Below are 14,739 nucleotides of genomic sequence, written 5' to 3' on the forward strand. Positions count from 1 at the left end.
CCTGTTGTATTCAGCATTTCACTGTGAGGTCTACTACACCTGTTGTATTCAGCATTTCACTGTGAGGTCTACTACACCTGTTGTATTCAGCATTTCACTGTGAGGTCTACTACACCTGTTGTATTCAGCATTTCACTGTGAGGTCTACTACACCTGTTGTATTCAGCATTTCACTGTGAGGTCTACTACACCTGTTGTATTCAGCATTTCACTGTGAGGTCTACTACACCTGTTGTATTCAGCATTTCACTGTGAGGTCTACTACACCTGTTGTATTCAGCATTTCACTGTAAGGTCTACTACACCTGTTGTATTCAGCATTTCACTGTGAGGTCTACCTACACCTGTTGTATTCAGCATTTCACTGTAAGGTCTACTACACCTGTTGTATTCAGCATTTCACTGTAAGGTCTACTACACCTGTTGTATTCAGCATTTCACTGTGAGGTCTACTACACCTGTTGTATTCAGCATTTCACTGTAAGGTCTACTACACCTGTTGTATTCAGCATTTCACTGTAAGGTCTACTACACCTGTTGTATTCAGCATTTCACTGTGAGGTCTACTACACCTGTTGTATTCAGCATTTCACTGTGAGGTCTACTACACCTGTTGTATTCAGCATTTCACTGTGAGGTCTACTACACCTGTTGTATTCAGCATTTCACTGTAAGGTCTACTACACCTGTTGTATTCAGCATTTCACTGTGAGGTCTACTACACCTGTTGTATTCAGCATTTCACTGTGAGGTCTACTACACCTGTTGTATTCAGCATTTCACTGTGAGGTCTACTACACCTGTTGTATTCAGCATTTCACTGTGAGGTCTACTACACCTGTTGTATTCAGCATTTCACTGTGAGGTCTACTACACCTGTTGTATTCAGCATTTCACTGTGAGGTCTACTACACCTGTTGTATTCAGCATTTCACTGTGAGGTCTACTACACCTGTTGTATTCAGCATTTCACTGTGAGGTCTACTACACCTGTTGTATTCAGCATTTCACTGTAAGGTCTACTACACCTGTTGTATTCGGCGCACGTGACAAATAAACTTTGATTTGATTTAATGTAGAGAAAATGAATGACTTGTCTAGGCCTGTTATTATATTAACCTACCAATACTTTATTATAATGTGTTATATACATCTGCACAAACACATTATATTATTCCCACTCGATGTGCGTCACGAGCGTAATGAGCAGATGTTTTATTGGCGACAGAGCCGGAGGGAGCTGGGAAGCGCAGCCAAGGATGATGGAGGGATGATGGAGAGAGGGAGTACGTACGGAGGAGTGGCCTTCACGATCCCAGCCCAACATGCGGAGTTTGTTTATAACGCGTGGAAGGAAGGGGACAATGTGGAGACATCTCACGTCGCTTCACTTTCTCAAACCCTGCGGCAGATCGTTTCACCCTGTCACCGTATCAGGAGCCCGTCTACGTTAGATTTGGACTGGAATAACTCATCTAAAGAAATCACTTTCAAGAAATAAAGAGTCTGGTAAGTTGCGGAAAAGTTTACTTTCTGACATTAACTTTGATTTTTGAAACGGTTCTAACAATTTTGTGAGGCAGGCTATGAGGATATTGTTTGGAGGTAAAATCTGTCAAGCACATGATTTATGAGATTATGCGATACATCTATTCTAGATCAATCAATAGCCTACCAAAATTATTTAACAATTTATTTTGCTCTGTTTATAAACGTGTAAACAGCCGAATATATTCCAATCTGTTTGTGACTGAGATTCAGGGAGAAGCTCAATGTCTACATTGAGAAATTGACTATGTTGATTTTGAAGGAACATCCATTTGCAATGGAAGATATTGAAGATCTAAGCTTAAAACAGAGTAAGTTTAGAAGCAGTAGCATAGAGAATACAGTGAACCACCCCTAAAGAAATCTCTGGTCCTGGCTGATATGAGTAAGGTGCAGTGATTGTCTATATAACATCCTGTTATGGTAGTTGACTCCTCTGTACAAACTGTCTGTCAGACTGTTGTTTCCTCCTGTGACTGTGGCTACATTGTGCCTTTTCGTCTGTGACTGTGGCTACATTGTGCCTTTCTGTCTGTGACTGTGGCTACGTTGTGCCTTTCCGTCTGTGACTGTGGCTACATTGTGCCTTTCCGTCTGTGACTGTGGCTACGTTGTGCCTTTCCGTCTGTGACTGTGGCTACATTGTGCCTTTCCGTCTGTGACTGTGGCTACATTGTGCCTTTCCGTCTGTGACTGTGGCTACATTGTGCCTTTCCGTCTGTGACTGTGGCTACATTGTGCCTTTCCGTCTGTGACTGTGGCTACATTGTGCCTTTCCGTCTGTGACTGTGGCTACATTGTGCCTTTCCGTCTGTGACTGTGGCTACATTGTGCCTTTCCGTCTGTGACTGTGGCTGCCTTGGTTTCCTCTCTTTCCTATGACTGTATCTCTGCATTGTGTCTTTCCTCTTATCTCATTGCCACTGGAATAATAGTTTGACGTAGGCACGGAACCTAACAAGTGAGAAGGGGAAAGATACTTTAACCTTCTTGGAGAGAGAGAGAAACAGCACTAGATGCTTGGAGAGTTTGAGTATGCTGTCGGTGACACATCAAATCAAATCAAAGTTTGTTTGCCACTTGCGCTGAATACAACAGGTGTAGACCTTACAGTGAAATGCTTACTTACAGGCTCTAACCAATAGTGTAAAAAAGGTGTTAGGTGAACAATAGGTAAGTAAAGAAATAAAACAACAGTAAAAAGACAGGCCATATACAGTAGTGAGGCTATAAAAGTAGGGAGGCTACATACAGACACCGGTTAGTCAGGCTGATTGAGGTAGTATGTACATGTAGATTATGGTTAAAGTCACTATGTATATATAATGAACAGAGAGTAGCAGTAGAGAGGTTATAAATGTATATATGATGAACATGTTAAACCTCTGATATAGAGAAGTGCTCACTCTAATTTTACGTTTTAGTCATTTAGCAGACGCTCTTATCCAGAGAGACTTACAGTAGTGAATACATACATTTCATACCATGTATTTTTTGTTGTTATACTGGCCCCCCGTGGGAATCGAACCCACAACGCTGGCGTTGCACACACCATGCTGGCGTTGCAAACACCATGCTCTACCTACTGAGCCACAGGGAAGTCCAACTGAGCCACAGTAGAGAGCATCTAGCCAGGTACTTCACTCTTTCAGTGGGTGCTCCAGTGCAGTGTTCACACTTCACAATGCTTATCTGACTGGTGCCCTGCTCCAACAGTAACTGAGCTCTGCCACAGACTAACAAACAATAGCCGACCTGATTTACCCCATGAACACTGATTTATTTCTATCCTCCCGTACTTGAAGTCCTGTTATCTACATATTCCAAGTCATTGTTTGAAATTGAAATGCGTGTCTGAGTTGATATTGAGTGTCAATAGAATTGAAATAAGAATAGAATGTCTACTTTGTTGTCCATTTTGTGAGAAACAGAAACGTGTCCTCTGCATATGTCAAAATGGTACAACAAAATAGACCCGTTCTCACGTTTACAATCTCTATTCAAGGGTGTTGATGACATCGTGATGGAATTACCACTGTATCTTATTTCCGTGAGTGTCTGTTTGACATAAAGAGACAGATGTTGAAAGTACCGTACAGTGCCATATATCCATCAGTGGTGTAATCATTCCAGGAGCTACACAGCCTTCTGTTTCAACACCGTTTACAACTTCAACACATGTCCCAATATGCTTTGTGTTTACCATGAAAAAGCACGTACACGCGCACGCACACGCACACGCACACGCACACGCACACGCACACGCACACACACACACACACACACACACACACACACACACACACACACACAATGGTCTTCACTCTCTCCCCCTCACTCTCTCCCCCTCCTTCCTCCTCTCTGTCTCTGACGTGTAGATTCATCATGGTAATAGAGGCTACAGCCAGATCTGAGCTGGTCATAGGCAATAACTACTTGTAGGGGCCTGAGTTGTAACACAAGTTGTAACATATGTACAGTGTAACACCATTCCCTCGTCAACACAAAGACTGAGATATTCATTCATTTAAAAACTGCCACTTTGAGAGATGATCTGTCCTGATCCAATAAGCGATGTTACATGTTACTAAGAGGTCTCCAGTGTATCAGAACCAGAACCTGCTGATGTGTTCTCTTCCTCTCCAGGTCCAGTTTATTGAGTTTACCTAAGGGGACTGTGCCAGGGCTCAGAGGTTACAGGCTGGTCTGAGGCTGGGCTGAGAGGGTCTGAAGATGTGTCCAAAATACCACAGTAGTACCTATATAGTGCACTACTTTTGACTAGAGCCTTATACGACCCTTGTCAAAAGTAGCGCACAATATAGGACACAGCCTGAGGCTGAGCCGGACTTAGAATGGACTGAGAGGGGTCTGAGTTTAGAGGCTAGGCTGGAGGTCAGTCTGTCTGTTGGGACACCTCCAGTCCTCTATTGCCAGTCAGCCAAGCACAGTGGGCGGCAGGTTTTGTTCCTCAAATTAACCCAGAGGTCCCATGCACATCTCATGGGACCAGCTCTCTGATCTTACCCTCCCTATATCTCTCCCAGCACTCCACCCCTCCACCCCTCCCCATTCCCCAGCTACCTCCCTCTGGGTTGCTGCTACTCCATCAGGGACTAGCTAGAGCTCTGGGTCTGGTTCTCCTCACAGCAGGGTACAGCTCTGGGTCTGGTTCTCCTCACAGCAGACTGACAGAGCTTCAGTGGGAAGGGAGGGAAGGCTGAGGAGAGAGAGATAGAAGGATGAGGGGGGATGGAGGGAGGGAGAGGGGGACAGAGAGAGATAAGAGAAAGAGAGATGAAGGGGGAGGGAGGGAGGGAGAGGGGGACAGAGAGAGAGAGATGAAGGGGGAGGGAGAGAGATGAGGAGGAGAGAGAGAGAGAGATGAAGGGGGAGAGAGAGATGAGGAGGAGAGAGAGAGAGAGAGAGATGAAGGGGGAAGGAGAGAGAGATGAGGGAGGGAGAGGAGAAGAGAGAGAGATGAAGGGGGAGGGAGAGAGATATGCGGGAGGGAGAGGAGGAGAGAGAGAGAGATGAAGGGGGAGGGAGAGAGTGATGAGGGAGGGAGAGGAACAGAGAGAGAGAGAGAGATGAAGGGGGAGTGAGAGAGATGAGGGAGGGAGAGGAGAAGAGAGAGAGAGCGAGATGAAGGGGGAGTGAGAGAGAGATGAGGGAGGGAGAGGAGGAGAGAGAGAGAGAGGGAGGGAGAGGAGAGGAGAAGAGAGAGAGAGAGAGAGAGAGAGAGATGAAGGGGGAGGGAGAGAGAGATGAGGGAGGGAGAGGAGGAGAAAGAGAGAGAGATGGGGGAGGGAGATGAGGGAGGGAGAGGAGAAGAGAGAGATGAAGGGGGAGGAGAGGAGGAGAGAGAGAGATGAAGGGGGAGGGAGAGGAGGAGAGAGAAAGAGAGAGAGATGAGGGAGGGAGAGAGGAAGAGGGAGAGAGAGAGATGAAGGGGGAGGGAGAGGGAGAGAGAGAGAGAGAGATGAAGGGGGAGGGAGAGGAGGAGAGAGAGAGATGAAGGGGGAGTGAGAGAGAGATGAGGGAGGGAGAGGAGGAGAGAGAGAGAGAGAGAGAGAGATGAAGGGGGAGGGAGAGGAGGAGAGAGAGAGAGAGATGAAGGGGGAGTGAGAGAGAGATGAGGGAGGGAGAGGAGGAGAGAGAGAGAGAGAGAGAGAGAGAGAGAGAGAGAGAGAGAGAGAGAGATGAAGGGGGAGTGATGAGGGGATGAGTATTACATGTTGTATTCTCTTTCTAGTTCAGGTCCTACAGTCAGAGTATAGATCTAGAACCAGTAGAACATATTGAATATGTAACATTGTCTATAAAATGTATCATATTGCCTCTTTTCTCTATAAAACGTATCATATTGCCTCTTTTCTCTATAAAACGTATCATATTGCCTCTTTTCTCTATAAAAAGTACCATATTGCCTCTTTTCTCTATAAAACGTACCATATTGCCTCCTTTGTCTATAAAACGTACCATATTGCCTCTTTGGAAGCATCAGGATGATCAGGAGGTGGGGATGAGGTTAAAGTCAAATAGTGCTTACTGTCTAAACACTGCAAGACCATGGCATTATGGGTCTGTAGGAAAGATAGAGGGAGGTAGATGCTGCTGGGTGGTTTATAGTCAGGATCGGGTCCTGGGTCCTTCTCATTGTTTCAGTATGTGTCAGGCAGGCAGGTATAAACCATCCTTTATTACTGCTGCCTAAGGATGGCGAGAGAGACAGCTGGGTTGAGAGAGAGGTGAGAGAGGAGGAGAATGAAAGAGAGTGAAAGATGTGGGGGAAAGATAAACAGAGACTGTAGGTATCAAGTACCCCTGTTTTCACTTCGACGAGGAAAGCTAGGAAGTGTTTCTTTCCTAAACGTCTCAGTTGAACATTTTGATTTAATTGATTTAAAACATGCTATTCCAACATTTTTTTTAACCTTTATTTAACCTTTATTTAACGAGGCAAGTCAGTTAAGAACAAATTGTTATTTACAATGACGGCCCACTTGTAAAGGCCAAACCTTCCCCTAACGACGCTGGGCCAAGTCCCTATGGGACTCCCGAACATGGCCGGTTATGATACAGCCCGGGTAACACCTCTAGCACTGCAATGCAGTGACTTAGACCGCTGTGCCACTTACCAATGCACCAACCCCAATTCTCCTGCGGTGACCTTTGCTGCTTTTTTTGTTTTCCTGATGATTATTTACTAGGAACCTCTACGATTACAAACTATGTTGGATTTGTATTGTTAATCAAATCGATTAATTATTGTTAATAGCGCTATTGGGATAAAACGCAAAATGATTGATTATGTTACTAGTGTCATTGATTGTGTTGTTAGCGTTACTGGGAGAACACCCCCATTCAACGGGAAAGTAGGTGTACCGTCTGTTTCAGTCAGTCAGTCAGAGGTGGTGTACCGCCTGTTTCAGTCAGTCAGTCAGTCAGAGGTGGTGTACCGCCTGTTGTCAGTCAGTCAGAGGTGGTTTACCGCCTGTTTCAGTCAGTCAGAGGTGGTGTACCGCCTGTTTCAGTCAGTCAGAGGTGGTGTACCGCCTGTTTCAGTCAGTCAGAGGTGGTGTACCGTCTGTTTCAGTCAGTCAGAGGTGGTGTACCGCCTGTTTCAGTCAGTCAGAGGTGGTGTACCGCCTGTTTCAGTCAGTCAGAGGTGGTTTACCGCCTGTTTCAGTCAGTCAGAGGTGGTGTACTGTCTGTTTCAGTCAGTCAGAGGTGGTTTACCGCCTGTTTCAGTCAGTCAGAGGTGGTGTACCGTCTGTTTCAGTCAGTCAGAGGTGGTGTACCGCCTGTTTCAGTCAGTCAGTCAGAGGTGGTGTACCGCCTGTTTCAGTCAGTCAGTCAGAGGTGGTGTACCGCCTGTTTCAGTCAGTCAGTCAGAGGTGGTGTACTGCCTGTTTCAGTCAGTCAGAGGTGGTGTACCGCCTGTTTCAGTCAGTCAGAGGTGGTGTACCGTCTGTTTCAGTCAGTCAGAGGTGGTTTACCGCCTGTTTCAGTCAGTCAGAGGTGGTGTACCGCCTGTTTCAGTCAGTCAGAGGTGGTGTACCGTCTGTTTCAGTCAGTCAGAGGTGGTTTACCGCCTGTTTCAGTCAGTCAGAGGTGGTGTACCGCCTGTTTCAGTCAGTCAGAGGTGGTGTACCGTCTGTTTCAGTCAGTCAGAGGTGGTGTACCGCCTGTTTCAGTCAGTCAGAGGTGGTGTACTGCCTGTTTCAGTCAGTCAGAGGTGGTGTACCGCCTGTTTCAGTCAGTCAGAGGTGGTGTACCGTCTGTTTCAGTCAGTCAGAGGTGGTGTACCGCCTGTTTCAGTCAGTCAGAGGTGGTTTACCGTCTGTTTCAGCCAGTCAGAGGTGGTGTACCGTCTGTTTCAGCCAGTCAGAGGTGGTGTACCAGCTGTCTATAAGCATGACAGAGTTTTATATCCTCCTGTTTAAATTATTCATCAAATTAATTGATTGATTATTTTTATTAGTGTAATTGGGAGAACACCCTAATTCAGCTGTATAGTGTGTGTGTGTGTTTAAGTATCAATCAGATGGAATTTCAGCCCCACACTCCCAGCTGTGTCTGTGACAGCGCGTTGAAGAATAGAGTTCCATGTCCTCCTCCAACTCTCAGATTGGCTACAATATACTTTACGTAGAGCGATTAGGTGACTAACATATACATTCCTCTTCATTTCCCCTCTGGGTTATTAAGGCATGTTTCTATAAATCATGTGATTATACAGTTGTGATATAAACCAGACCAGCTGACATGTTAATAATATTATACAAACCTCACCACCCACTTATACATATATTGCATCTTAATTTGATCATCCTGTTGTTTCAGGAATTTTCCTGCACGGCAGGAAATGAAAACTTCTAAAGTTTGTAATTTCCATTTTAAAATGTATCAAACCCTACAACAACAAAAAATGTCCATTAATTATAATCTACATCATATTTCACATTTCCTGTGGCTGCAGGATTATTTTCCTTCTGTGAGAAACTGAGTCAAATTAGGATCTCACATCTGTAGTACTACTCCCTGTATCCTGTTTCCTTAGGGTAGGGCTGGGGTATGGGTACGTTCTGTCCACTGGTTCATGCTGGACATAAAGAGAGGAAGTTGGACGTTCTCAGGAGTGGTTGTGGTTTGCTGTGTGTGAACAAAGCTTGAATTGGGAAGGTGAAATAACATTAGCAAGTGCATGTTACATAGCAGTTCAGTCAAGGCTTTGTGAAAGAGGGCCATTGTGGTTATTGGGATGTTACATGCACTGTTTATTTTTTGTTCCTTCCTCTCCTGCTGTTTCCTGTGTGTGTGTGTGTGTGTGTGTGTGTGTGTGTGTGTGTGTGTGTGTGTGTGTGTGTGTGTGTGTGTGTGTGTGTGTGTGTGTGTGTGTGTGTGTGTGTGTGTGTGTGTGTGTGTGTGTGTGTGCGTGCGTGCATGCATGCGAGAGAGAGAGAGACCACCCAACCAGAATGTCACTAGTGTCCTCTCTCTCTTGACAGTGCAGGAGCAAAGCAGTAGGCCTGTTCCTTCCGATGATACAACAGAAGCAATGCAAAAAGTAGCTGGGTCATGTTAAGGCATTCTCTTCCGCTGTTCTTCTCACACAGGAGACACACTGACTGGAATGTTATGATGCAACTGTTAAAACTGTCACGGTTGTTTAAAGGAGTGGACCAAAGCGCAGCGTGTGTATCGTTCCACATTTTATTTAAACTGTGAAACTATGCAAGACATATAAATAAGCAAAACAACAAACCGTGACGAAGAGGTACAACATACACTAACTCAAAACAATCACCCACAAAACCTAGTGGGAAAAACAACAACTTAAATATGATCCCCAATTAGAGACAACGATGACCAGCTGCCTCTAATTGGAGATCATCCCAAAAAACAACAACATAGAAATACAAAAACTAGAACCCCACATGGAAATACATAAACTAGACAAAACCCCCAACATAGAAAAAAGAAACTAGAACCAACATAGACATAAATAAACTAGACATAACCCTCTGTCACACCCTGACCTACTCTACCATAGAAAAATAAATGCTTTCTATGGTCAGGACGTGACAAAAACATAATGATGCGCACCAGCAGCCCACTGGACTTGAGTCCCGGCACCTCAAAATGTTCTACTGCTTGAGCTCCTGTTTCTCTGATAGAATATTAGCACAAAAGTATTGAGGAGTTCCTGCACCTAAATATAAACAGTACCTGTACACAAAATGAATACTGTTACCTATTTCAGTCCAAGACCAGCACTGATACACATGCTGGGTTAGATGGAAAGGTAGGCAGGGATGGAAGGTAGGCAGGGATGGAAGGTAAGCAGGGATGAAAGGTAAGCAGGGATGGAAGGTAGGCAGGGATGGAAGGTAGGCAGGGATGGAAGGTAGGCAGGGATGGAAGGTAGGCAGGGATGGAAAGTAGGCAGGGATGGAAGATAGGCAGGGATGGAAGGTAGGCAGGGATGGAAGGTAGGTAGGGATGGAAGGTAGACAGGGATGGAAGGTAGGCAGGGATGGAAGTTAGACAGGGATGGAAGGTAGGCAGGGATGGAACGTAAGCAGGGATGGAAGGTAAGCAGGGATGGAAGGTTGGCAGGGATGGAAGGTAGGCAGGGATGGAAGTTAGACAGGGATGGAAGGTAGGCAGGGATGGAAGGTAAGCAGGGATAGAAGGTAGGCAGGGATGGAAGGTAGGCAGGGATGGAAGGTAGGTAGGGATGGAAGGTAGACAGGGATGGAAGGTAGGCAGGGATGGAAGTTAGACAGGGATGGAAGGTAGGCAGTGATGGAAGGTAAGCAGGGATGGAAGGTAGGCAGGGATGGAAGGTAAGCAGGGATAGAAGGTAGGCAGGGATGGAAGGTAGACAGGAATGGAAGGTAAGCAGGGATGGAAGGTAAGCAGGGATGGAAGGTAGGCAGGGATGGAAGGTAAGCAGGGATGTTAATGTCAATAGAAAAGTTGAAACTGATTCCTGCAAAAGGCAACATGTCAAAAGCCTCTTAGAACAGTAACACTGTTTTGTGTTATCATTCGTCTGTGACTTGAAATGACTAGATTTAAACAAATGAATGAATGTTTGGGAATGTGTTGATTGAGACTAATATGGTATTGTTTTTCACTCCCTTTTGAGTGTGTCACATGGCCTTCATCACCTTTACTATTTAAACTAACTTATCAGTGGTAACCTTCACAGCTTTAGTCTAAACTTGGCTGTCGGCAGTGATATCGCTCATAGGTTTTATGTTGTCATTCTCAGCTGAGGTGTTACCCTCCAATTGTGTGTCTGGAACTCTTTGCTCGGGCCTGGTCTGTAATGCCAGGTGACGACAGATACGGATCAGTCTGTCCATGTTGAGGTGATGAATGTGATCTGGTCTGTCTGTTGTTGAGTCCATGTCCAGGTGACGACAGATATGGATCAGTCTGTCACCTGGACACAGACAGCGGGTTAGAGCTACTGATTGACTACTTACAGGAGATCTCTCTCTCTAGCCCTTCTTACATCAGCAGATGTCACAAAGTGCTTATACAGAAACCCAGCCTAAAACCCCAAACAGAAAAGCAATGCAGAGGCACGGTGGCTAGGAAAAACTCCTTAGAAAGGCAGGAACCTAAGAAGAAACCTAATGAGGAACCAGGCTTTGAGGGGTGGCCAGTCATCTTCTGGCTGTGCCGGGTAGAGATTGTAGGAGTACATCGTTCTTCAATATGTTCAAACATTCATAGAAGACCAGAAGGGTCAAATAATAATCACAGTGGTTTTAAAGGGTGCAACAGGTCAATACCTCAGGAGTAAATGTCAGTTGGCTTTTCATAGCCGAGCATTCAGAGGTCGAGACAGTAGGTGCGGTAGAGAGAGAGAGGAAGGGAGGGAAGAGAGGGTCGAAAAACAGCAGGTCCGAGACAAGGTAGCATATCCGGTGAACAGGTCAGGGTTCCATAGCCGCAGGCAGAACAGTTGAAACTGGAGCTGCGGCTTGACAAGGTGGACTGGGGACAGCCAGGAGAATCAGGCCAGGCAGTCCTGAGGCATGGTCCTAGGGCTCAGCCCCCCCCCCCCCATTTCCCTGGTGTCCTGTGACATCTTGTTAGGTATTTTTTGGGGGGTGTTCAATTATAATTGTCTATAATTACCCCCCTGCTCAACAGCTTGAGTTAGGGTGAGGGTTCTAGCCTCCAGAAAAAGTCCACAGCTGAAATGCTGTTGGTCTTCATGTTTTGTTGATCACCTAAAAGGAAAGTGTTTTACTATCAGGTGTTCTGTTTACTAAAGACCTTGGTCCTAGAACACCTGCCAGATCAAATATTATCTTTCATTTATCAGGTAAATGAAAGATTATCTTTCATTCTTTATCAAGTATGGAATGTTATCTGCAGATTTGGGAGCACACACTCTATTCAAATCCACATGTGAAAGTGTTATGTTGTTACTGAAAAATGAAGAAAGAAAAAACAGTTTAGATACAGAAATTAAGTGTATAATCGTGAGTTTTATGGAGAGAGTAACAATCTGGAGAGAGTAACAATCTGGAGAGAGTAACAATCTGGAGAGAGTAACAATCTGGAGAGAGTAACAATCTGGAGAGAGTAACAATCTGGAGAGAGTAACAATCTGGAGAGAGCCGGTATGCGAGAGTAGCAATCTGGAGAGAGCCGGTATGCGAGAGTAGCAATCTGGAGAGAGCCGGTATGCGAGAGTAGCAATCTGGAGAGAGCAGGTATGAGAGAGTAGCAATCTGGAGAGAGCCGGTATGCGAGAGTAGCAATCTGGAGAGAGCCGGTATGCGAGAGTAGCAATCTGGAGAGAGCCGGTATGCGAGAGTAGCAATCTGGAGAGAGCCGGTATGCGAGAGTAGCAATCTGGAGAGAGCAGGTATGAGAGAGTAGCAATCTGGAGAGAGCAGGTATGAGAGAGTAGCAATCTGGAGAGAGCAGGTATGAGAGAGTAGCAGTCTGGAGAGAGCCGGTATGAGAGAGTAGCAGTCTGGAGAGAGCAGTCATGACAGAGTAGTAGCAATCTGGAGTGAGTAGCAATCTGGAATCAGATTTGACCATTCAGACACAAGTCGCATGGCGAGGAATCAGATTTGAATCTGTCTTCAAACCACCTACGTAGGTGGTCCTCTAAATTACAGCATATTGTTTTGACAATGTCATGTAAAACAAGACAGACACACACCCTGACACTCAGAGCAGTCAGTCTGAACTAAAAGAGGCCAAGGCGGCAGCTCTGAGGAACAATGGCTAACAAAAATAAATGCATTCATGTCAAGCACATTGTCCTGCTATAATTCAAACAAACGTCTAAGGATGGGGATTCGTAACGGAGTATTTGCGTAGCTCTCTAACCATAACAGCACATGACAGTGTCAGACCTCAGCAACACATAACAGCACATGACAGTGTCAGACCTCAGCAACACATAACAGCACATGACAGTGTCAGACCTCAGCAACACATAACAGCACATGACAGTGTCAGACCTCAGCAACACATAACAGCACATGACAGTGTCAGACCTCAGCAACACATAACAGCACATGACAGTGTCAGACCTCAGCAACACATAACAGCACATGACAGTGTCAGACCTCAGCAACACATAACAGCACATGACAGTGTCAGACCTCAGCAACACATAACAGCACATGACAGTGTCAGACCTCAGCAACACCTAACAGCACATGACAGTGTCAGACCTCAGCAACACATAACAGCACATGACAGTGTCAGACCTCAGCAACACCTAACAGCACATGACAGTGTCAGACCTCAGCAACACATAACAGCACATGACAGTGTCAGACCTCAGCAACACCTAACAGCACATGACAGTGTCAGACCTCAGCAACACATAACAGCACATGACAGTGTCAGACCTCAGCAACACCTAACAGCACATGACAGTGTCAGACCTCAGCAACACATAACAGCACATGACAGTGTCAGACCTCAGCAACACATAACAGCACATGACAGTGTCAGACCTCAGCAACACCTAACAGCACATGACAGTGTCAGACCTCAGCAACACATAACAGCACATGACAGTGTCAGACCTCAGCAACACCTAACAGCACATGACAGTGTCAGACCTCAGCAACACCTAACAGCACATGACAGTGTCAGACCTCAGCAACACATAACAGCACATGACAGTGTCAGACCTCAGCAACACATAACAGCACATGACAGTGTCAGACCTCAGCAACACATAACAGCACATGACAGTGTCAGACCTCAGCAACACATAACAGCACATGACAGTGTCAGACCTCAGCAACACATAACAGCACATGACAGTGTCAGACCTCAGCAACACATAACAGCACATGACAGTGTCAGACCTCAGCAACACATAACAGCACATGACAGTGTCAGACCTCAGCAACACATAACAGCACATGACAGTGTCAGACCTCAGCAACACATAACAGCACATGACAGTGTCAGACCTCAGCAACACATAACAGCACATGACAGTGTCAGACCTCAGCAACACATAACAGCACATGACAGTGTCAGACCTCAGCAACACATAACAGCACATGACAGTGTCAGACCTCAGCAACACATAACAGCACATGACAGTGTCAGACCTCAGCAACACATAACAGCACATGACAGTGTCAGACCTCAGCAACACATAACAGCACATGACAGTGTCAGACCTCAGCAACACCTAACAGCACATGACAGTGTCAGACCTCAGCAACACATAACAGAATGACAGCAAATCTGGAGCATGTTTCTCCCCTTGTTGGAAGCAGCATCAGTGTGTTGTTCTACATTTAAAAAATATATATATACAATTATCATACACTCTTATCCAGAGCAATTTACACTAGAGAGAGTATACATTTTCATACTGGTCCCCCATGGGAATCATACCCACAACCCTGGCATTGCAAGCACCATACTCTACCAACTGAGCCACACGGGACTTCGGTGTGGTTGTGTTATGTTGTATGGTGTTGTGTTGCATGGCATTCTGTTTTTATTTTTATTTCACCTTTATTTAGCCAGGTAGGCCAGTTGAGAACAAGTTCTCATTTGCAACTGCAACCTGGCCAAGATAAAGCAAAGCAGTTCGACACAAACAACAACACAGAGTTACACATGGAATAAACAAAACATACAGTCAATAATACAGTAGGAAAA

General features: G+C 45.5%; 1 protein-coding gene across 1 annotated transcript in view; it reads left to right on the forward strand.

Annotated features, from left to right (window-relative positions):
* Positions 1 to 1,271: 1,271 nt before the first annotated feature.
* Positions 1,272 to 14,739, forward strand: part of si:dkey-49n23.1 (semaphorin-3D) — a 142,598-nt gene continuing 129,130 nt past the window's right edge. The window contains exon 1 of the mRNA XM_045705201.1: positions 1,272 to 1,509. The gene's annotated coding sequence lies outside the window, so the exon portion shown is untranslated. The remainder of the gene's footprint in view (positions 1,510 to 14,739) is intronic.

Source organism: Salmo salar, chromosome ssa22 (assembly GCF_905237065.1).
Source record: "Salmo salar chromosome ssa22, Ssal_v3.1, whole genome shotgun sequence".
Lineage (NCBI taxonomy): Eukaryota > Metazoa > Chordata > Actinopteri > Salmoniformes > Salmonidae > Salmo > Salmo salar.